The sequence below is a fragment of the Mirounga angustirostris genome, unplaced genomic scaffold (genome assembly GCF_029215605.1).
Source record: "Mirounga angustirostris isolate CCGP_5_RB_7025 unplaced genomic scaffold, mMirAng1.0.hap1 SCAF_4, whole genome shotgun sequence".
Lineage (NCBI taxonomy): Eukaryota > Metazoa > Chordata > Mammalia > Carnivora > Phocidae > Mirounga > Mirounga angustirostris.
This window is the reverse complement of record NW_026991712.1, coordinates 91,420,384-91,443,546: the sequence shown is the minus strand read 5'-3', so window position 1 is coordinate 91,443,546 and position 23,163 is coordinate 91,420,384. Positions and strand designations below refer to the sequence as shown.

The 23,163-nt window shown below is 42.1% G+C and overlaps 1 long non-coding RNA gene across 1 annotated transcript in view; it reads left to right on the top strand.

The window, feature by feature from the left end:
- The window catches only part of LOC123859210 (uncharacterized), a 34,726-nt gene extending 15,766 nt beyond the window's left edge, over window positions 1-18,960 (top strand). Inside the window, exons 2-3 of the long non-coding RNA XR_006794383.3 lie at window positions 17,377-17,484; window positions 18,175-18,960. This is a non-coding gene — a long non-coding RNA (uncharacterized LOC123859210). The remainder of the gene's footprint in view (window positions 1-17,376; window positions 17,485-18,174) is intronic.
- The last annotated feature ends 4,203 nt before the right edge of the window (window positions 18,961-23,163 follow it).

The window sequence follows — 23,163 nt, the reverse complement described above, 5'->3', positions numbered from 1 at the left end:
GTTAAACTTCCTTAAACAAAAAATATCTGATTTGTCTAAATAAGTTGCATTTCCAACTCTGAAATGCTGGTATAAAGGGATCTGCTCTAAAATTAATCTACCTGAAACCCACAACTATAATAAGACTAGTTTTATACCTACTAAATTCTACTTAGCAACCCAGGAAAAGAGAAGGGACAGATATCTTCCAAACCTCCCAAGTTAAAATTCAGAATGTTTCCAGAATTACATGAAGTAGAATATGTTTTTTTACTTTACTTACCTCTTTCATTCTCACTGGAGCCTTAATATAGTTATTTGTCTGAAAAGAGGACATGTACTTTACATAACCTAATCCTTGCTGATTGGAATTCAAGCTGAAGTGAATATGCGTGCTTAAACTTTGCTTTGCAGAAATTCAGTAGACTGAAGTTCAGCTCAAATGTGCAATCCAGAATGTTGTGGCTCTGAAATCAAGAGTTAATCATCCCTTTCCCATGCATTGTTTATTGTCACCATAATCCTAATTAAAATAATAATTCTGATCATAGTTGATAGTTACAATGAGAAGACTTTTATGTAAGTTTGTGGAGAGAAAATGAGACAATCACTGAAAATAAGACAAAATTACCGATTCTTGCTTCTGTAATTATTCTCGCAAATACTCTGAAAAATATCATGTACTCCACGGCATTAGCAGCAGAGTTTAAAAATCCTCCATAAAATCAACATTATCATAGTGTTTGGCACATATAAACATCAATAAATATAGCCATTATGGATTTAATTTTTATTATGATTATTATTGGCCCTATAAATAGGTTTCACCAGTAACTTGTAACCTGTTTGTGCTGACAGTCTTTGATAAACAAACACCAACTCACATATATAAAACACCCATTTTTTTTCTTTTTTCTTTTATTCTGGCCACTAATGCCTCAGGTTTATCTGCCATTTTATTTTTTTAATTTATTTTTTTATTTTTTAAATTTTATTATGTTAATCACCATACATTACATCATTAGTTGTTGATGTAGTGTTCCATGATTCATTGTTTGCGCATAACACCCAGTGCTCCATTCAATACGTGTCCTCTTTAATACCCATCACCAGGCTAACCCATGCCCCCTCCCCCTCCCCTCTAGAACGCTCAGTTTGTTTCTCAGAGTCCATGGTCTCTCATGGTTCGTCTCCCCCTCCGATTATCTGCCATATTAGATAGAAACCTCCCACATTCTATCTCCTCTCCTGATCTCTCATTCCCAGTGGAGTATTTATCTTATTTTTCTGCTGCTGATGCTGTCTCAATGTTGGGAAACAGAATTCTGTCCCTTCTTCAACCCAGGAAAAGGGAAGGGATGAATATTTTCCAAATCTCCCAAAGTTGAAAATCTGAATGAATTTCCTTAGAAACAAAGTCTAAGTGGAGATAACCAAAATGAGTAAGTGACATTCAGGCCTACAAAATGTTCCCCATGCCATGACAATAAAGAAGCTAATCAATGAGAGGACCAGATGAAGCTGTGTTTTGATTCAGAGAAAGGAGCCCTTGAACCCTGCAATTTCAGAGAAGAGCTGAAAAGGACTTGGATGAGGAAAGAGAACATTACTGGTAAGAGAGTTGGTACAGGCAAAACCTCAACCACAACAAAAGTGTGTGTGTGTGTGTGTGTGTGCACGTGCACGTGCATGATGTGTTGATCAGTTGGGGTGGGTTGGGGGGGTACAGTGATGGGACCAGGATGATTGGAATCAAGAGTGTGTTAAAATAAAGACAGGCAGGATAGAAGGTTATAGCCAGTGTAAAGTCAGATTATAGAGGCTCCCCTCAGAAAATTTCAGAGATTGGGGTGCCTGGGTGTCTCAGTTGGTTAAGTGACTGACTTGTGATTTTGGCTTAGGTCATGAACCCATGGGTCTTGAGATCAGCCTCCTGTCTGGCTCCCTGCTCAGCAGGGAGTCTGCTTGGGATTCTTTCCCCTTCTCCCCCCGCCCCCATTTGTGTGCGTGCTCTCTCTCAAGTAAGTAAATAAATAAATAAATCTTAAGAAAAAAAGAAAATTTCAGATGCACATCGTGATGAGTTTGACTCCTGGGTCTTGAATTGCATTAGGTTTTCCAGTAGGTCAGCCTAATCTCCATCCGTATGCTCAGCCCTAACCCAGGTTAAGAGAAGACAGTCACGTTTTTGGGACTAGAATGATTTTGTATTCTGATTTTAATAATCAAGCTTTTGTCTTATTCCTGGGTCTGAGACCTGCCTCTGTGCCATGATCCTAGTGTTTGGGTTTCTATCTTGTTTCCTCATTCCTGGGGCCTTACCTTGTCCAGATTATAGAAAACAATGCCTTCCTCTTGTGCTGGAATTCTTCTTCCCTGTTTAGCTTCTCCTGCCCCTTTCCTTTTTATCCCCTCACTCTTACCCCCTTTTATCTCGTATATATTGGCTTCTTTTCATGAAAATTGGTTCCTGTCACTCACGCCAGAACTCTTTCAGATTCAAACAGATTCTTCTTGAAAAGACCACCTGTAACCTGCCCTATAGACTGTCCTAATAATGGGTGGGTCTGTAACATTTCTGTTGCCTCTTTGCTTCTTCTCTGCTGGTTAAGAGATTATAGCAATGTGGAGATAAATTTTCCTTTTGTCATCCCCTACTCAAGAAACTTTCATAACTCCCTATCACTTCCAAAATGGAATTCAAGTTCCCAAGACTGGGAGTGAATTACTTTTGAAGAGAAGATAACATGCTTTCTTCCTATTTATTTGTGCCTAGAACTTGGCACATAGAAGGCACTCAGTAAGTCTGTTGAAAGGATGGATTTTGTTTGCTTTGTAAGTCTTTCTCTATAATCTGGTCTCATCCTACCTGCCCCCTGCCCCCCCGCCACCATCTTCTTCTTCTTTTTGACACATACATTATATTCCATTTAAACTTGTCTTTGAACAGCTCTTCCCACCTTCCCCTTCTTCCCCTCACAACATCATGGCTACCATTATTTCCATGCCTTTGCTCATTACGATCAGCCACTAAATTATCCCTTCTCTGTAAATTTTTCTCAGATTAAGCCTTGCATCCTTTAAGAAAGCTTCGTTCATTATTCTTGCCAACATTAACAACTTCATTTTTTTCATAATCATTTTATGTGTCTTAATAGAGTACATGCTTAGGGAAAGGAATCCTCCGACATATTTTATTTCTCTTTTTTTTCCCACCATGCTCAGGTCAGCATTGGGCACATAGTTGTAGTCTGGTTATTGATTGCTGGAGGCCTTGGTCCCAAACACAGAAAAGGCAGTTTCCTCCCCACTCAACTTTCATGCCCTCTCTCTAAGGGCTCTGGTATTTCATATCTCCCTTGCTGACTGGGTTTTGTGCTTAGTAGGTGCCAGAGGCAAGAGGCCGATGTTCAAATTCTGGCTATAGCTATGTGTATTAGTTAACGTTCTCCACAGAAACAGAACCAATAGTGTACAATCTGCTTTACTCAGTCAGTCCACCAATTCAAAGGCTAACCTTTTTTGGAAACACCCTCACAGACACTTCCAGAAATAATGTCTAACCAAATATCTGGGCACCCGTGACCTAATCAAGTTGACATAAAATTAATCATCACACTGTACAATTTTGGGTAAGCTGTTTAAGTTTGTTAGCCTCAGTTAACTTGCAAATAATAAGTAATAATAGTAATTGCCCCATAGTGTTCAAAGGAAGATAAGATGTGATAATGTGTATAAACAGAGTTTTATAAACTATAAAGTGATTAGTAAATATTAGGTAGTTTTAGGGGCTCAGTAAAACTTACTTGAATGAACATATCAGAGAATTACCCATCATTCCATGTGTGGTGTCCAAATCAGGAGGCTCTGAAATTTTTGACAAAATCATTTGACAGAAAACTCACAAGACACTAGCCATCTCATTTGTATTTACGGTGCTCTTTTAAAGGTCTTTCTTGATGTGTTATTTTCTAAATTTTCTTCTTCATTTTAATTAGTTTATAAAGGGTTTCCAGCTACCCTCACCATCTCAATAAACACCACATATTTCACTGTTTATTTTTTCTCACTTGGGTCATTTTACATGGTCATTTCTTACTTTGGTCATCCTCAGTGGGGTTCACCACCTTCTAAGGAGAGGCTTTGCTTAGCCCCTCTCTGGAATCCTCCATGGAGATGCTATGGCAGTTACCAGGGCAAGTTAGCTATTAGGGATCCCCTTACATGTTTCCTCCAGGAACTTTCTGCACCTCCTCTTCCCTGCTGTCATTCCCATGGTAGGAATACCAAATGGGAAGGGCCCCCATGTTGGTGAGACCAACTGCTGAACTGCAAATGATAACTCATTCTGATGTGGCGTTGACAGAGGAAAAAAGCTGAGGGAGGCATGCACCGAGAGGCAGGTGTTGGCACTGGTCCAAGGAGAAGTATCTGGACAATCTTTGACAACAACACATGCCTGGCTTAGGATATTTTTTTCTCCATTTGTTATGGCCAGCTCTAAGAATAGGGAAGAACTTGGCAGAAGAGTCCCAGAGGGAAGGCTGTTCTACTCAGCATTTCTAACAATCAACTACTGAGATATAGTCCCTTCACGTGCAGCCACACTGCAGGGTGTGGATGCTGCATATGTGTACATGTCTTATCTTTTGGCACAGTAATTTCAATTCTAAGCTGTAAACAAAAAAAAATTAGTTACGACGTAGTTCATCAGTGTGTCTATAGCAGATTGGAAGATAATCTACATTTCTATCCAAAGGAAATTGATTAATTTCATAAATTTCATTGATTACATCAATATGAAGAAATATTATGCACTGATCAAAATGATGTCTCAGAAGAGTATTAAATTACACAAAAACGCCTCAGGGTATTTTAACTATAAAAAAGCAAGTTACTAACATGGTTGGTTTTGTACAGTCTGCTCTCAAGTGCATATGTGCATGAGAAGCAGTGTATCTTAGGGGCTAAAAGCACATTCTCAGGAGTTAGGCTGCTTTGGTTCAAATGTCAGCTCTACCACTTAATATGTGTGTGGCCATGGGCAAGTCTCCATGTCCCTCCATGCCTCAGTTTCCTCATCTGTTAAATGGAGAGAGTAATTTTGTCAATCTCATGAGACTGTTCTGAGGGGTAAAATTAATCCACAAGAGTGCATACATACAACCTCAACTCATAGCATCATAAATATCTACTCCATAAGAGCAGATATTAGCTATTCTTACATAATTATATATGCATAGATACAAGGGAAAGATACATATCAAAACAAGAGTGATTGTCTCTGCATGGTATGATTATGGGTTACTTTTATTTTCTTCATTTTGTATATTTATACCTATAAAACTTCTGTAATAAATATATAATACTTTTCTAATTTGAAAACATAATGAAAATGATTTCAATGGGAAGATTATTAAAATACAGAACACTGGTTTTGTTTTTTACAAGGAGGATACTACAGACTATAAAAATACAACCTGCAAATAAATTAATCTGAAGTGCAAAAAGTTCTATTAGGTCATTTTTCTGGATTCAAAATCCTGTTCAACCCTAAATATTTATTTGGAGAGGGCATTGTAAGCTATTGTCCTTTAGTAATACCAGACTCCAATTTTTTGTTTGTTTTTGTTAGATGAACTCCATGGCTTATAAAGATTCAAACAGACATATACAGAGAGAAGTCTTATGGAGAACTCTGGTGCAGAGACAGATGGATTGAAAGCCAGAGCAGAGAATTAGGATCTTGTGCCTGAGTTTAAAAAAAAAAAAGAAAAAGAAGGGAGAATGAGCATAGAATCACATCTCTGATAGAGTAGGGAGCATCTTGTGTTGAGTATAGGATAGTAGAAGTGTTGTCTATTTTGGAATCAGAAAGACCTGGGTTCGGTCCTTAACATGTCCCCTTGTTACCCTCACTCCTCTCCTCACTTCCTCTCTTTTCCTTTCCATTTTTCATTCCTTCATTCATTCAACAAACTTTCTTTAATTTGTTGTAGGTATTTTGTAAGCTTTAGGAATAAGAGTTATAGAGAATGGGTTCCATATCTTCAAGGAGGGTAGGGGTCTGGTGGAGGTGATAATTTGATAGACAATGACACCATGGTGTGTTCTGTGCTTTGGTTTAGACAGTCATAAGATGTTGCAAGAGCAACAGGACCGTTACTCACACCTGGTTTGGTTACAAAGTGGTTGGTAGTAGGCATGTGGGAACAGGGTGCTTCCCAGAGAAGGGGTCACGAACTGAGTGGCAGGAAGTTAAAAGTGGATGAAAATGGAAGCGGGGACAGCACATTGGATGCACACAGGGTTGTTAGACAGTAGTTCCAGGACCAAAAAGCGCTCCATAGGATAGGAAAGATCGGTGTCAGTGGGGGAGCAGAAAGAAAGGTGGGCAGAAACCAGATTGTGATGGGCCTGGTGTGTTAAGATGAGGATTTGCTTTTATTCTGAAAGCATGGAAAGCTTGGAGCAGCTTTTTATTCTTGAAAATTATGGAAAGTAACTGATAGATTTGGGGCAGAAAGCATCAAGATCATTTCTGCATTCGGCTATGTGATCTTGGGCAACACAACCTTTATGAGCTCCATTTCCATAAAATCTGTAAGCTGACTAAACTAGAACCCACTTTGCTGGGCTACTGTAAAAAGGTGACAGTGTCTAGAGGGCGCCTAGTGCAGTACCTGGGTTTATAGTGATGATAGGCTGGTTATCTCCAAAAACAAAGAGCTATGGCTTGGTAGGCTGGTTATCTCCAAAAACAAAGAGCTATGGCTTGGTAAGCAGGGAGAATGTCGAACTTGAAATAAGGTCTGTCTTTAAATCTCGATTCCGCCACTTCCTGGCTCTGCGACCTTGAGCAGGTTCCTTGACTTCTCTGAGCAAACAACAACTTCACAAGAGTAAGTCAGGACAGTGCTTGCCAAACAAAAATTCTCTCTCTGTTCTTCTCCTTTGGAGGCTGCAGGCTTTTGGAAGAAGAGCATCCCAGGGTGGGAGATCATGCTCTGAGGCGTAATCCCTGGAGCCCTGAATAGTAAACCAGCCTGTGTGGAGCCACATCTGGAGGTGCCCGCACTCCTGGGGGAAGGAAGGAGAGGTGCCGGCGTGCCTGCAAGGGAGTGAGCGCGAGTGTGTGCACAGAGCCCTTCTGGAGCACGACCTCGCCTAGACGCCTGCTGAGCCATTACTTAAGGGCCTACACAGGTGTAGACCAAATTCCAGGCCTAAATCAAGGAAAAGTATTTCCACATGTTCCCATGCAGAGACCGGCGGAGAGCGAAAGCCGCTCAGAGCAAGGGAGGAGGGTAGAGGCGGAAGTGAGGAACCAGCGGAGGAAGGCAGAAAAACAGAGGGGCTGCCAATGTAAAGAATTCATTAGAGGAAAGTCATATTGTGACCTCCCAGATGAAGATGAGTGAAAATTCTTGTATGATTTAATATTCTATGGAAAGAGTCCAAACCATACGCTCTCTGTGCTGGCTGAGGTCTGCTACCTTCACTTGGGGGGGAGTCCTACTGCCCATTACTCTGCATACTGCTGACTCGGTCCGGGCCACTCTCTAGCGTGCTGGCAGGGTCAGGTGGAGAGGCTTGCCTCAGGCTGCAATCGTGGACGCCTGGGCAGGGCGAGTATGGAAGAACTGGGAGCTTGGCTAGCCGTCTGCGTGAGGAAGGGCAGCAGCCCGGCGGAGTGCCCAGCGGGCCACCCGGCAGCCTTACTTACTCCCTGGGACGCAAGCGTCAGCTATGTTCGTTCCTCCAGTGCGCTCCTGCACTCGGGTTAGTCCAGGGCTTTTTAAACTTAAAATATAGTATGGGAAACATCTTCTTAAGAACCGGATGAAGCAAAAAAAAAAAAAAAAAAAAAAAGAACCGGATGAAGCAATGACATCCCTTTGAAAAACAACAACAAAAATCTGCTCTAAAATAATAATAATGGGGGCACCTGGGTGGCCCAGTCGTTAAGCCTCTGCCTTCGGCTCAGGTCATGATCCCGGGGTCCTGGGATCGAGCCTCGCATCGGGCTCCCTGCTCAGCGGGAAGCCTGCTTCTCCCTCTCTCTCTCCCCCTGCTTGTGTTCCCTCTCTCGCTGTCTCTCTCTCTCTCTCTGCCAAATAAATAAAATCTTTAAAAAAAGTAAAATAAAATACAATAAAATAATAATAATGGGAAAGGGAGGGAAAACTGAACGGGAAGAAATCAGAGAGGGAGACAAACCATGAGAGACTCTGGACTCTGGGAACCAAACTGAGGGTTACAGAAGCCAGGGGGTGGAAGGATGGGGGGACTGGGTGATGGGCATTAAGGAGGGCGTATGTGGTGACGAGCACTGGGTATTATACACAACTAATGAATCAACACTACAACAAAAACTAATGATGTACTATATGCTGGCTAATTGAACATAATAATAAAAAAATAAAAAATAAATTTTAAAAAATAGGCCCTGGTTGGAAGTTAGAATGGGGTCGTGCGGTCTTACCCACAAGCTTCTCTCTGCTTATGCAGATCCATGCCTGAAGGGCTTCACAGAGAAAGTGTGAAAACTATAGGTCTAGCCCAACTCCCCCAGTTTGTAGATGAGGAAATGGAGACACGAGAGATTAAGAGATTGTCCAAGTGCCAGTAATGAATTAGGGGTTGAGTGAGGACTGCAATCACATTCCTCCGGTACCTTTCTCGGGGCATTTTCCTAGCCCCAGGCTCATAGCCCTTTGCTTTCAGAAGAGAGGTGGTTACAGTGATGTCGTGTCCAATGAGCTGAGGGTTACAAGAAGCAGTGGGAGAATTTGAGGAACCTGATGCCCTCTCTTCTGTAGGAGCCTTAGAGGAAGCCTCCACACCTGGTCCTCACTGGGTGCAAAATACACATCTGTTGAATTGAAATGAAAGGCTGTGGTTTCAGGCAAGAGTCCCTGGGAGCCCACAACCCCTCCACCTCCAGTCTTAGACATTCCCTGGATCTAAGGGACTCTGAGGAGCCGCCTCCTCCCAGGAATGCTCTATGCTGCAGGAAATGGGCCCTGGGCTTTAGACTCAGGCAGAAAAACCTCAAATTGCTGCTTTATTGTTTAGACAAGCAAATTCATAATAAAGTGCTGCATCTCTCAAGTGTGAAAGAGAACCAGAGTAAAGCCTGCTTGGGACTCTTGCTGAGCTGGAAGTCTCCTTCCCAAAGAACAACTGGTTTGACACATGAATATTTATTAGCAGTAAAAAAATAAAAAATCGTCCTTTGAAGATTCTTGCTGAACTTCTGACTTTCCCAAGGTATTCAGTCAGGTCCTTGGTTTCTTCTTCAGCTGACTGGATCCCCTCCATGTGGTGTGTCCTGGACCAGACAGAAACAAGGTTGCCTGCTGAAATCATCACGGCTCTGATGAGACAGTGGTACTCACCAAACATTCCATCTGCTCCCTCGCCCTTGCCAAATCCCTTGCATTTAGGTGGGGCCATGAGACTAGTTTTAACTAATGAAATGTGAGCTGAGATGGTGAAAAGCCCATGTGCAAATCTCCAGGCTCTCCTTCTCTGCCACCAGCACTTTCCAGATGGTGAAGCCCCCAGCAGTCGAAGACCTGAGTAATTTTGATAAGCCAAGTACCATCCCACAATGGACCCATGCTGGACATAGATCATGAATGAAGTGTAAACCTTTGCTGTTTTAAGCCACTGAGATTTCGCAGCTAATTTGTTATGTGGCATAACCTAGCTAATCATGACTAATACTGAGGAATTTGGGTTCGAAGCAAGGAAGCCTGCAAACTTGCTCTGGCAGGAGCTACACTGGTCAGTCCCAGGCTTTCAAGCAGCAGTGTGCTGGAGTGGGCTCAGAGCAGCTTTGGACCACTGATGGTGTGCCCTTTCCCCCCACTTTGCGTTCAGTGACGTTGCTTTGGTAACTTGTGGTTCTCTCTATTCACTCTGCAGAAACTGGCCAAGGCTGATAATCGTGTCATTCTCCCCCCCAGCCCTGGCAAACTGGCTGCTAAACATTTACCAGCATGCCCCTGGTTTCAAGTCTCTGCAGAGAGATTCAAGGTGGGCAGTAGGAAACGGGAAAGGAGGGCCTTTAGTAAATAAGAACCCCTTACAGCCCTAATTCTTTCCCATTTTCTGTGAGGAGAAAATTTGGTAGAGAGACACTCTGCTAGATACGGTTTTCTCTAAATCATATAATAAAGCAGTAAAATATGTTTTTGACAGCATCCCCTAAACAAGAATCCGGAGCTCATTTTATCTCAGCTGTTACCTTTGAACAGGATAACAATGCCTGAGGCATCTTCGACCAATAGTCCACCACACCTCGCAGGCCTCTGTGCCTTTTAGATTTTCAAGGGAGCTGCTGATAAGGAAGCTTTTATTCTGACTTTGCTACTTGCCTGCATGTAACCTGGGGAAGGTACTCAATTCAGTATTCTTCCCCCCCCCAAAAAAAAACTGTTTTATTATTTTATTATTATTATTATTTAAGATTTTATTTATTTGACACAGAGAGAGAGCACGCGAGTTCACAAGCAGGGGTAGTGACAGGCAGAGGGAGGGGGAGAAGCAGGCTCCCTGCTGAGCAGAGGATGTGGGGTTCAATCCCAGGGCTCTGAGATCATGACCTGAGCTGAAGGCAGACGCTTAACTGACTGAGCCACCCAGGAGCCCCTGTTTTATTTTTTTAAAGAATATTTTCCACGTATTTCTTTCCCCTTTCTCACCACTATCCTTCTTCATGAATATGAAGCAAACAGATTCAAAGTTGATTTGCTAGGAGTTTGATATTAAATTTAAAAGCCTAATGAATTACCATTTTATTGAATGATATTTAGTATAATTGTCTGAGGGCCCCAAATATGAAGGATTTAATTCCTTAATATATTACCTATATTTCCACATACAAAAATAAGTACCATCTGTAAGAAACTCCTCGCCTTGACTGCACACTCATGAAGATCCCCACTTCTCACAATAGTCATAAGCTCTAAGAACTTCACGGAGGAGAAGTTTCCAAGAGACTAGAAATGCCATCCGTCCCCTCTTCTCCACAAGTTGAAGGATAGGGCTTGCTTAGCTACATAGTATCACAAATTAGTAGATGCTCTTCTTTCTAGTGGCATTTCTACTTGCTCTTTCTGGCATTTTCTCAGTTGTTTCAACTGTGAAATATGGGTGGTATGGGGGGGGAGGTGCTTACATACTGACTTAAGAAAACTAAAAACTTGACTTATTTTATGAGGAGTTATGAAGTCATTTTGGTTGACATATTACATTATTTGGCTTGAATATTAAATATCGTTGGTGAATGGCTTATGTTTCATTGCACTGGCAACTGATACCTGCTAAAAATAAGATACTGGGATGCTTTTCCAGCTTATGTCATTCTGAGAAATGATCTTGCCCTGACCTTTTTGACCTCAATTTCTTCATTTGTAAAATGAGGGGTTTGGCCCGATGATTTATGGGGTCCCTCCCAAGTCAAATTTTCTTTAATTCTATGGGCATGTCATCATATATTCATTTATGCAATGCACATTAACTGCCTACTACATATCAAGCACTATGACAAGCACAGTAAATATAAGGTCCCTGCCCTCGAAGAACTTACAGCTTAAAAGGAAAGACAAACAATTAAAAAGGCAACTACAATACACCAAAATAAATGCTATAGTGTGTGGGGGGGAAGGTGGGTACAAATGGAGGACATGGGATAGGCACCTAATCCATTTTTGAGGAAGAAAGATAACAGGGCTCAGGAAGAAAGAGCTATTAAGTATCTGTGGGGCTGAAACGAGGGTGGAGCAAGAGAGGCAGAGTTAAGCAGAGGCGTGCAAGGCTGTGCACAGACACTCACCCTCATCCAGGATCATGAGTGTGTAACCTGGGAGTAGGTTTGAAGTTAGCCATAAGGAAGACAATAGAAACTGTTCTAGGCAAAGGCTCAGGGGCAAGAGACAGAAGTTTAGGAAACTTCAAGGGCCTTAGTGTGTCTAGATTTGGGAGCAGAGTTAAGGGCACAGATGCGAAAGATGAGAGGTAAATAGGGCTGGTTTGTGAAATGTCTTATAAAAATAAAGTATTTGAACTTGCTCCTGAGGCTAACAGGTATCCATTAGGGATTATTTTTCGTGAAAAGGGAGTGGTATGACTAGACATGCTTTTTAGAATATTCCCTCTAGCAGCCATGTGGAGATAGGGATAGGGAATTATATAGAGAAAGAGACTGGGGGCCGACAGACCAGTTGGGTGGTGGTGGAAATGGGGATGGGGAGAAGTGAACCAAACAGCCTCTAGAAACGTTGAAGAGTCAGAACAACCTGGAACTGGGTGACTCCTTGAGTAAGTTGGGTGTTAAGAGAGAGAGAACTAGGATGCTCAGGGATCCTGGTTAGAGAAAGTGAGTGGAAAATGGTGCTGGTTCCTGAAATATGGAACACTCCAGATTGAACAGGGTTGAGAGGGGAGGCGATGAGCTCAGGCTTTGACTTGTGGCGTGTGAACTCTGAGGGGAGAAGTCTGTTAGATGACTGCTGTATGGGTTGGTGCTCTTCAGAGAGACATGGGTGTGGCTATGGATGGGCCGGTCTGGCATCTTCCCCGTAAGTGATGCGGTGATACAGAAGAGCAACGAGAATGGATGAAATTGACGGGAGTGGGGGGAGGGGGAGGTACAGTGAGAAAAGAAGGCAGAGGGAACACTGCGAGCCCCCTGCCACTCTTCAGTAAAACCATTACAAGAAAAAAAAGCACATCTTTGGACCCATCACTGGGACGTGATGGAGGCTGGGATAGTGAGGAGTTGTGTTGCCATGCCTTTGCTGCAGTGGATTTACAAAGTCACTAAAGAACTTGTGTTAGTCTGTAGTTACAGAGTCTGTTTGCTGCAGCTGGTGACTCTGGACTCTGACTGCAGAGAAGAAGCACAGGGTCCCTCTCTGCCTTGCGGTTTTGAGAGCGTTTCAGTGCTCATTCCTGAGGAGAGGGGAAAATTGGGCAGATTTAAATTTCTCTTTCTAAGTTATAAAAGTAAAAAAATTAGTGACTTTTTTGGATTCCCCCATCTCAATGCTCACACTTGAGAGAAAACTGCTTTCTCCGGGAAGTAAGTAATAAATCTCTCTCACCGATGGAAGTCACTACATCCTGAAATAACAATCATCAGCTGAAAAGGAGAAAAAAATAAGATAAAGAAAAAATAAAACATTCCTTCCCTCCGTGAAATGCTCTTTCTCCTAACATGTGACCCCATCGGACTATAGAGAGCCCCATTATGCAGACAACTCGGACTTCTTCGGGCCTTGCCCAGAAACATAATTGGCTGTGACCAAATGACCATGGCAATCTGCCCAGAGTGTGAAAATGTTTGGTTAGGGTCATTGCTGGAGGGGCTCTGCTGTGTAAGGCAGGTTAAATGAGCAAACCAGGCCAAGCACACACAGATGTGGCCAAGGTTTAGTGTGAAGAGGAAGAGAGGGGTGGGGGGTAGTGAATGAGATATTTGGACATGTGCCCTTTAAATCTTTTACATCTTCATTTTGCAAGCTGTGTGTGTGTGTGTGTGTGTGTATGAGACAGAGAGAGAGAAATGGCTGAGTGTGTTGCTTTTTATCCTTTACTTATATTTTGCCCTTATATTCAGGCTCTCTAACTTTTCCTCTGCTTCTGGTCTTGCTTCCTTCATATCCATCTTCCAAACTGTCACTAGAATGAAATGCACCCCAGGACCTGCTTCAGACTTTTCAAGGGCGTCCCTGCTCCTACAGCTGTGGGTCTATCCACCCTGAGCAGAGGGAGGAAGTGCCTGACTCCCAGGAGACCTGGAGCAATTCTCCCAGAAAGAGGAAGCTTCTGGAAATCTCACTTTTAATTTAAAAATTCAAACACATTTTTCTTGATTTGTTCCATAATATATCCATTGTTTTAATAAAAATTATTGTTTTAAACTACTTCTTGTTGAGGAAAGATTAATGCTCTAGGAAGATGCACTGCTTTGTCCCAAAAGTATGTGTCATAAGCTTGAGAACTGGGCCCTGGGGAACCAGTCCATTGTCCTATCCAAGTCTCCATCAGCTGGCCTCCCTCCACCTGAAATTCTACACAGCCCAAAGAAAGTTCTTACATGGAGGTGTGGCAAGGTATTTATTTTCTGATTGTGTCTATTACCATATATCTGATTTGTAGATAAAATCATTCTATTTGATATGATAGCACAGAAGTTAGGAGAGAGCTAGGCAGTTCTAGGCTTGATTCCTTGTTCTGTCAAACCAAAAATATAATCTCATGGAGCCTCAGTGTTCTCATCTGTAAGATGGGGATTATAACTGCAATTGTCTTGTGGGGTTGTTGTGAGGATGTGATGAGATGTTCATAAAGTAGATAGCACGTGCCTGTCACAATACATATAAACTATTGGAATTATTTGCTATGGAAATAATTTTAGAGGTGATTCAGATATAGTTACAGGTACTAAATGATCACAGATAGATAGGACTGAGTTGGTTATATTAGACAATTTGCAGAAAAGAAACAATTAAAAAAGACTACTATGCATTCTGCCAGTGGATACTTCAATAATACTAAGATCTAACATACGAATTAAGAAAGGATTTTAGAGTTCATTATAAGTGTGCATTCAAATTCTAGAATCATATCACTTTTGGTTGAGGTAGTTATGTTTAATTCTGGTGACCACACTATCTTGACGTTCTGTATAAGATAGTTTATTGTACTAATATGTCTTTCCCCAGAGCAGAAGTATCTTGAAAACTTAAGCAAAGAATATAAATAAATACGAACATCTGGTAGAGGAGCTGAAGCAGATGTGCAGACTGAGGCACATCAAAGAAATGTGCATTATTATCTTGGTGACTGCCTATGCTGCATATTATAAACAACTTATAGAAATGGAAATTAATTGTCCAGAGGTGTTAGTGCATATAAAAAGGTACCCTGAAAGTAAGAGATACTATTTAAACAATGAATCATTACAGTGTATATAGTTAATGCTCATATGGATAAAAAGAATCAATAGATGAGGGACTTAAGACACAGAAATACCAAGTTTTTGGCTCTGTTTACTGGAGAATGATTTCCTTAAATGTGGAGATAAGAACATCTCTCTGCAATTTTCTCACACAGCACTGCACACGGTGGACAGATCACTGTTCCTGAACTGATAGGCTAGCTGTGGTGATAAACTGACACTAATGTATACTCACAGCTATACGCTCATGGGACTGCAGAGTTAGAATGATCATGTGACATGACATTTTTAATGCAGGGAGCAGTGAAATGGCCTTATTCCCAGAATGATTCTATCTGATGTCATGTAAGTTATAGTTACAGACCTTCAAGTTTGAGGTCAAGAATAGGGCAGAAAAATAACAGGACTTTAGATTTATTGGTAATAAATCCAAATATATTAGTTTCCTTTGACACAGTGCAAGACAGAAAAGGGTAGTGTACCTGCTGCTGCAAGTAATTTCTCTCATATCTTATTGATGACTTATAGATTCTTTCTGGAGTCCTCATAGGCAAGTTCTGCAATAAGTATGTAGGTGTGATGTCTTTCTTCTCATGATTTTAAAGGTCCAAACCCTGAACTTTGGGTAGGTTGAGAATTACCTTCAAACGCGGTGAGTCTTCACTAGTGGAAAACCAAAAAAACAGGGGCACCTGGATGGCTCAGTTGGTTTAAGTATCTGACTGGGCTCAGGTCAAGATCTCAGAGTCCTGAGATTTAGCCGCATGGGGCTCTGAACTTGCAGAGTCTACTTGTCTCTTTCCCTTCTCCTCACCCCCTCAGCTTCTCCACACCTCCCCACCCCACACCCGGCTATCCACTCTCAAGCTCTTTCTCATACATACATACATACATACATACATACATACATACCAAAAACAAAAAACACAGCCCTTCAGTGTGTCCTACAAGCTGAGGAGCATGAATTTAGCAAAAATAGTCCAAAACACCTTTTCAAATGTTAAAATCTGACTGGGAAGACTAAGCGTAGTCCTAGGGCGTATTAAACAATACAGTTGTAATCCAAGTAAATCTGGGTGCCTAAAGGCACTGTGCGGTATCTCTAAATGTCACAAATATGACTCGGTAAAGCACTGAAATATAATAAAAAGCTTTTACTGATTGTCTCTTGAACCAGTAGCAAAAGAGAATTTTTTTTTTAAATTCAGAAAACTTCCCGAAATTTCTCTCTACAAAACTCGAGACTAACTGGCTCTCCTATTTAATTCATCACTGGCCCCTTTCTCACTCTCTTTTTTCCACTTTCTGGATCTCAGGCTAGAATAATGCTTTTTCTTATGTAGCATGACCTACAGCATTCTCTGCTTCTTAAGTTCTGCATCTGAGCTTGTGACTGTGCTTGGGACCATAAGAGCTCGACTGTCAAGCAATGCAACATAGGATCCTCCTTGGAAGGTGGGAGAAGGAAAAACTGTTGGCTCGTCACTTCTGCCCTAGAGGGTAGAATGCTAAATCAAAAAATTTTAAACAAGTTGCAAATGTCTTAAATATGAGGGTTGAATTTCACTCGAAGTCATTGAGTTTCCTCATCTATCTTCAATTTCTTCTCTCTTCAAGCATATTAGCAATAATTGAAAGAACTGGGCCTTTTAATAAAATTGAAATGACTATATGAAATTTAAAATGAGATGCACAGATCCATTTATCCAATTAAAAGCTACCCACTGACAACTTTTCCATTCAGTGGGGTGTGTGTGTGTATGTGATTGTTGTCACTATTGTCCTTATTTTGTTTGAAAATATTTGAAATTTCAATATTTGACTTTTTCCTTATGATACGAAAATATCTCTCCTTTCTTTAATGTTCAGTTAGTTCTACACATGATCTTAAATTCTGCTTTCTTGCCCCACATCAACACCCAGAGACTGGTTTTTATTTTGCACAGAAATAAATTTTAACTTAAAATAATTTCCACACCTACTTTGTTTAAAGAAGAGCCATGAAACATTAAATTTAATTTATGAAGCCCTCTATTTGTGTTCCAGTCCTCTGCACATACGCACTGTGGTAATGCTGTTCTCTATATGCCAATGACATTAGAGTTTCTGGCAAAATTCAATGTGTAATCAATTATCACCTGTCATGAATGACTTTTAAGATCCAGCCAGATATTTTAAAAATACTGCTTAGCTCCACTGAGAAGGGAAATCTCCCTCTGAAAGTGGGATGGCCCTCATCCTTAAATCTCTTATTCAAAGGAGTTTGGACAACTTTCAGCTTAGTCAATATGAAATAGAGGCCAGCAACTTACATCTTAAAAAACACAGAATTTTAGCTATTTCAAAACTGCTTCAAGAGTATGCTTGTTGCTTAGAGAAGAAATGATAACAAATCTTTAATCTTTTTTTTTTTTTCTCTGTAGGGGAGCAAGAATCTCATATGTACCAGTTACAAGCCCGCACCTCTTTTTTCCCTCGCTTTTATGCTTGTTTTGATTGCAAACCACCAATTGAGAAGGACTAGGATTCCAGTAAGTATTGTACTTTCTTTTTCTTTTATTTTTCTTAATCAATTTTCTCAGAGGAAATAAAAATCAATCATTATCCTCCCAACCAGAGAACATCCCTAGTCTCCCAACATGCCAGCTTTTCTGGGCTTAGACACATAATTTTGTCTTCTCAGCTGTTATCAGATGGCTTTGTGATCTGCTTTTCCCCTAATTAATAACATATTGTGATCACTCTTTATATCACATTTGGTTGACTTCTCACTGTATCAAGAGAAGGAAGCTGTAAGGCAGTCCCCCCAAACTGCACAGAGTTTCAAGTGCAGTGAGATAATTCAGGGTGGTCCACGCTCATCAACATTTACTCTTTCAGCCTCGTACACTCATTCCTACATATTCAGCAAGTGCCCAGCCCAGTGAGGATCACACCTGGTTTGACCCCGGAGTGTAGAGTCTGGGGAAGCAAGCCAGGGCTAAGTGATTGAAATTGATTATGTAGAGACACAGAGAGAATAGCCTGTCACTTGGTGACACCAGCATTCGCCTGCTTAAAGAGAGGTCAGAGCACTGTTACTTTCAAACACAATCATTGTCCTAGCACCAGAAAGCTGAGAAGCTACTTCAGATCATTTATTTCCAGAATGTAGGCATATTGGTATTATCGGGTTAGCAAATGCCTAATGGATAATGCTAAGCTCATTGTCTTATCCACAGGTGTGCAGTTATTGCCATCAAGACATGATCTACCTGAACCATCTGCATATTGATAAACATAAAACCATTTTTTTCCCAGTCTCAGCTGCAGTAAGTTCCCCGGTGAGGAATTCCCTATGGATCCCACTGTCTGGCATTGCTGGGCAGACTCTCTGAAAATGACTGCGTCTGTGTGGGTTGATTCCGTTGCAATGTTGAGGACTCACTATTCTACTTTGTGAGGGGTCTGGACTAGATGGTCAGATGACCTGTTCCAGATTCGGTATCTGCACTGCCTCTGGTTAGATCCTCTGGCCTGCCTTTAAGGAAACAGGCTTTCTTAGACCTCCAGGGGGCAGCCCTATACCAGCTGTTATGAGGGACAGGGTCGGATTGTTGGGAGGAAGAGGATAGGATTTCTATCCCTTGCTCAGGCAGACGGCGGCACCAAACAAAGAGTTGCTGATGAAGACACCTGCACAGCACCCTTCAGGACAGGCATGGGGTGGGGCAGAGATGAGCCATCTTTTTTTTATTATTAATATTATGTTATGTTAATCACCATACATTACATCATTAGTTTTTGTTTTGTTTTGTTTTGTTTTACATCATTAGTTTTAGAAGGCTAACCCATCCCCCCACCCCCCTCCCCTCTAGAACCCTCAGTTTGTTTCTCAGAGTCCATAGCCTCTCATGGTTCGTCTCCCCCTCCGATTTCCCCCCTTCATTCTTCCCCTCCTGCTATCATCTTCTTCTTCTTCTTGTGTCTACACTTTGCATGTGTGTGTGCGTGTATGTGTTTGAGTGCGTCCATGTGAAACATACATACACACGACTTAGGCTCAAGCAGCCCTGCCAGGACTGGGAACTCATAAACGAGAGCATACCTCTAAGAAGTACATCTCATGGAAATGGTGGCAAATGATGATAATTTAACCTTTGCCTCACCTTAAACCATCAGCCCAGCACAGTGTTACTTCCATAGAGAGCAGGTTTTGTAGTGATTACTATCCACCTTGCCAGGACTGGGAACTCATAAACGAGAGCATACCTCTAAGAAGTACATCTCAGGGAAATGGTGGCAAATGATGATAATTTGTAGACTTGTGTCTACAAAGTGACAAAAGTGGTTTATTTATGTGAGAGAGGGAGAGAATGAAAGTGGTAGGAGGCAGAAGAGGGACAGAGAGAATCCTTAAGATGAACAGACTCCCTGCTAAGCATGGAGCCCGACACAGGGCTCTATCTCAGGACACTGAGATCTTGACCTTAGCCGAAATCAAGAGTCGGCTGCTTCTCCTTCTCCTTCTTTCTTCTTTCTTCTTTCTTTCTCCTTCTCCTCCTCCTCCTCCTCCTCTTCCTCCTCCTCCACCTCCTCCTCCTCCTCCTCCTTCTTTTAACATATAATGTATTATTTGTTTCAGAGGTACAGGTCTGTGATTCAACAGTCATCTTTACTGGTGGCTAAATAACCAAGGCGCATAGTTGTGAGTCTCAGTTCTGACATTTTTAGAGATTTTCAGTGAGTTCTAGGGACGTGCAGGAGCTTGTGTTTACAAAGTGACCACCAGCAAGTGAGCTTGCCATAGGACTCTGTTTCCCAGGGTTTGAGGGCATAAAAAGCATGCATATTCATGGTATATTCATGCTTAATAGCCATAGTTTTTCAAGAGCAGATTCTAGAATCTATATGAGCCAGAGGTTTGTGAGGACTTAACTCTTGGTTTGGTCCATTTTTAGCTCTATAGATTTGGAAGACAAGATCAGAAATGATTCTCTATTGATAGATCACATTTTAAAGTGAATTAAATGGCAGAAATATTTGTTAAGCATTCCCTATGGGAATTTGAACAACATTGAGTCTCTTTTGCTTTCAATGAATTTATATTTTAGCAGGATATCCAAGAACGCAAAATAAGCATCACTGAATCACTCCCCCTTTTGGGGGAGAAGTGTTGGATGCCTAGGAGGCTTGCATGATAGAGCTACACTAAAAGAGACCTGTTCTAATGTTGGAGAAAAATTGGAAGTTTTCCCCAGTTCCCAGTTATAGGAGAAAAATACCAAGTGGAATATCAAAAAGGTGGATAGTAATCACTACAAAACCTGCTCTCTATGGAAGTAACACTGTGCTGGGCTGATGGTTTAAGGTGAGGCAAAAGTTAAATTATCATCATTTGCCACCATTTCCCTGAGATGTACTTCTTAGAGGTATGCTCTCGTTTATGAGTTCCCAGTCCTGGCAGGGCTGCTTGAGCCTAAGTCGTGTGTATGTATGTTTCACATGGACACACTCAAACACATACACGCACACACACATGCACAACAAATTGCTAAGGTGGTTCCACTCAAGGAATTCAACTGCAGGGAAGCACCTGGTTGATGTTACCTTTTAAAAAAACCAATTAAGATGTCATTATTGCACATAGCAAGAAGTCTAGAGACAAGTCAGTTCTTAGTGGACACCTCTCTTGGAAGATGCTGCAGAAGAGCAACTTAAATTCTCATCTTAATAAATTCCAAGGTACTTAACATGTACACCTCATGACTGCCCCTTCCCAGATGGAAGCTGATCCAACTAGTCTTGGAGGTCTCCCCAGCCAGGGGACTTAGAAATGGGTTCCCAGGCTGAGCAAAGTGAGGCTTAAAATCTCAATTATTATGTCCATTTCATTTTTTAAAAAGGTTTATTTATGTGAGAGAGAGGGAGAGAATGAAAGTGGTAGGAGGCAGAAGAGGGACAGAGAGAATCCTTAAGATGAACAGACTCCCTGCTAAGCATGGAGCCCGACACAGGGCTCTATCTCAGGACCCTGAGATCTTGACCTGAGCTGAAATCAAGAGTCGGCTGCTTAACCGACTGAGCCTCCCAGGGGCCCCTTTTATGTCCATTTCTAAGCGAAAGGCTTATGCATCTATGATCTTGCTTCATAACATCATTTTAGTAACAATACTTAATATTTAGCATTTTGATACCCATTATATGAATTAACCTTGTGATGATACTACTAACTCTATTTTCCAGAAGAGTAAACTGGAGCTCAGAGTATTTAGATAGCTTGCCCTATGCTGAAAGGGGGACAGGGACAAAACCTGACCTTGAGCACAGGTACTTTTCAAAATAAATCTCATGTTTCTTCTCCAGCATCATCCTAAATGCCCATTCTTCTGTCTTGGGTATGATTTCCTGGTAGGCTTTCATAATGTGTACTTAAACATGAGACAAAGGATGCCCATAAAATATGATTGATCAAACAAGGCACATTAAAAATTATCCTCACCACTGTATTGTCACACCTCTACACACACTCAGCTGACGCTTTGGAGCCAGTATCTATGCTCAGGAGGATTGCAGTTTCCTGTTTGTGTACTGAATTTGGTGGTTCCATGAGGATTAAGATAGAACATTCCCTGTCTCCTCCCACTTTGTCTGCCATAGGTTCTCTGGCCCTTAATGGCAGGACTTTCTTTATATCTCCAGCACCTGACTCTGCCGCCCCCACCCCTTCTCCTGAGTTGGCACTGTTATTAGGAAAGCAGCCAGGTGGCAATCGCCACATCACCCTTAGCCTACCTGAACAGCCTGTCCCCATGAAAGGCTCCTGTCTCCCACCTCAAACATGGCCACCCCAACCTGGGCATTAGAGAGTGTCAAGATTTATCCCTTCTCTCCCCACACCACTGTATCTCAGGCGGTCAGGAAGTCTCCCAGCTCATTCCTTGTCACCAGATTCTCCTCCCCCAAACTGGCCTGGAGGCATAGGTCACTTCAATCCCTGACACGGTCACCATGCCCTCTGGAACTCACTGTCTGTCTACAGCAAAATTCCCCTGATCTTCAACCCCCTCACTCTCTTATCTTAACCCAAACCTGGCTCTTCTCTGAGGACACTTTTCCATAGCTCTCTCAGGCAGTGTGCATTTCTTTTCCTACACCCAGGGTGCCTGAGTTGGCTTCCTCACTCTTCATGCATAACTCTTCACGGGTTCTTCTGGACCATTCTCCTCCCCCCCTCCCCCGCCCAGCTCACTGGAAGTTCATGCTCTCAGGCTCTGATGTCTACTATTGTTTCCTGTGTAGTCAGGTCACTTGGTCACTTTAGGTCACTCCCTTTATCCCCTAAATATTTTAGCACCTTGCTGATACCCCACTCTTTAAAACTACTCCTGTAATAATTCACATTTTCAAATCCTTCGGGGCAATTCATGCCCTGAACAATCTGTTCTTTGACTCCTCTTACTCTTACTAAACCACTCATTCTTTTTTCTTTTTTTAAGATTTTATTTATTTATTTGAGAGAGAGAGAGAGAGTACGAGTGGAGTGAGGGGCAGAGGGAGAAGCAGACTCCCTGCTGAGCAGGGAGCCCAATGTGGGGGCCCGATCCCGGAACTCCAGGATCATGACCTGAGCTGAAGGCAGACGTTTAACCAGCTGAGCCCCCCAGGCACCCCAACCACTCATTGTTATAGTTCTACCCCAGCTTAGCCACTACCAGTAACTGCAGCTCCTCCAGATCTCACTTCAAGTACTCCTCCTGGTGACAGGCTCTTCCCATCTATTTAAATCATTCCAGCTAGTCTCCTGTCTCCAACAGTCCCCAACTCCACAGGAAGGTACTCCATTTTCACTGTCAGTCATCTTTTCTTATCTCTACTTTTTCTACTGCCTTGGATTCTGTGGTTCAGCATTACAATCCCAGCCTTATACACACATTCAACTCACTGGTTCCTCTCTCCCTCTATGATACTCGTCTACGAAAACCACAACTCTAATTCAAAACTGTCTACTCCATATCATTCCCCCAAAGCTGAACATAGCTGGGAGAAAAACACGCAACCATATGGGCTGATGTCACATTTAAGGCATGAGCACAGGCTGCAGGTGGGCCCCAGTGCTGCCCAGCAAGTCTGTAGTCCATTTCCCTTTACCATTCACTCCACTCCTCTCCCCCATAGCTGTGTCACCTCTTCACCATTCTTTCTGAAACCTCCAGGATCTCCTCCAACTT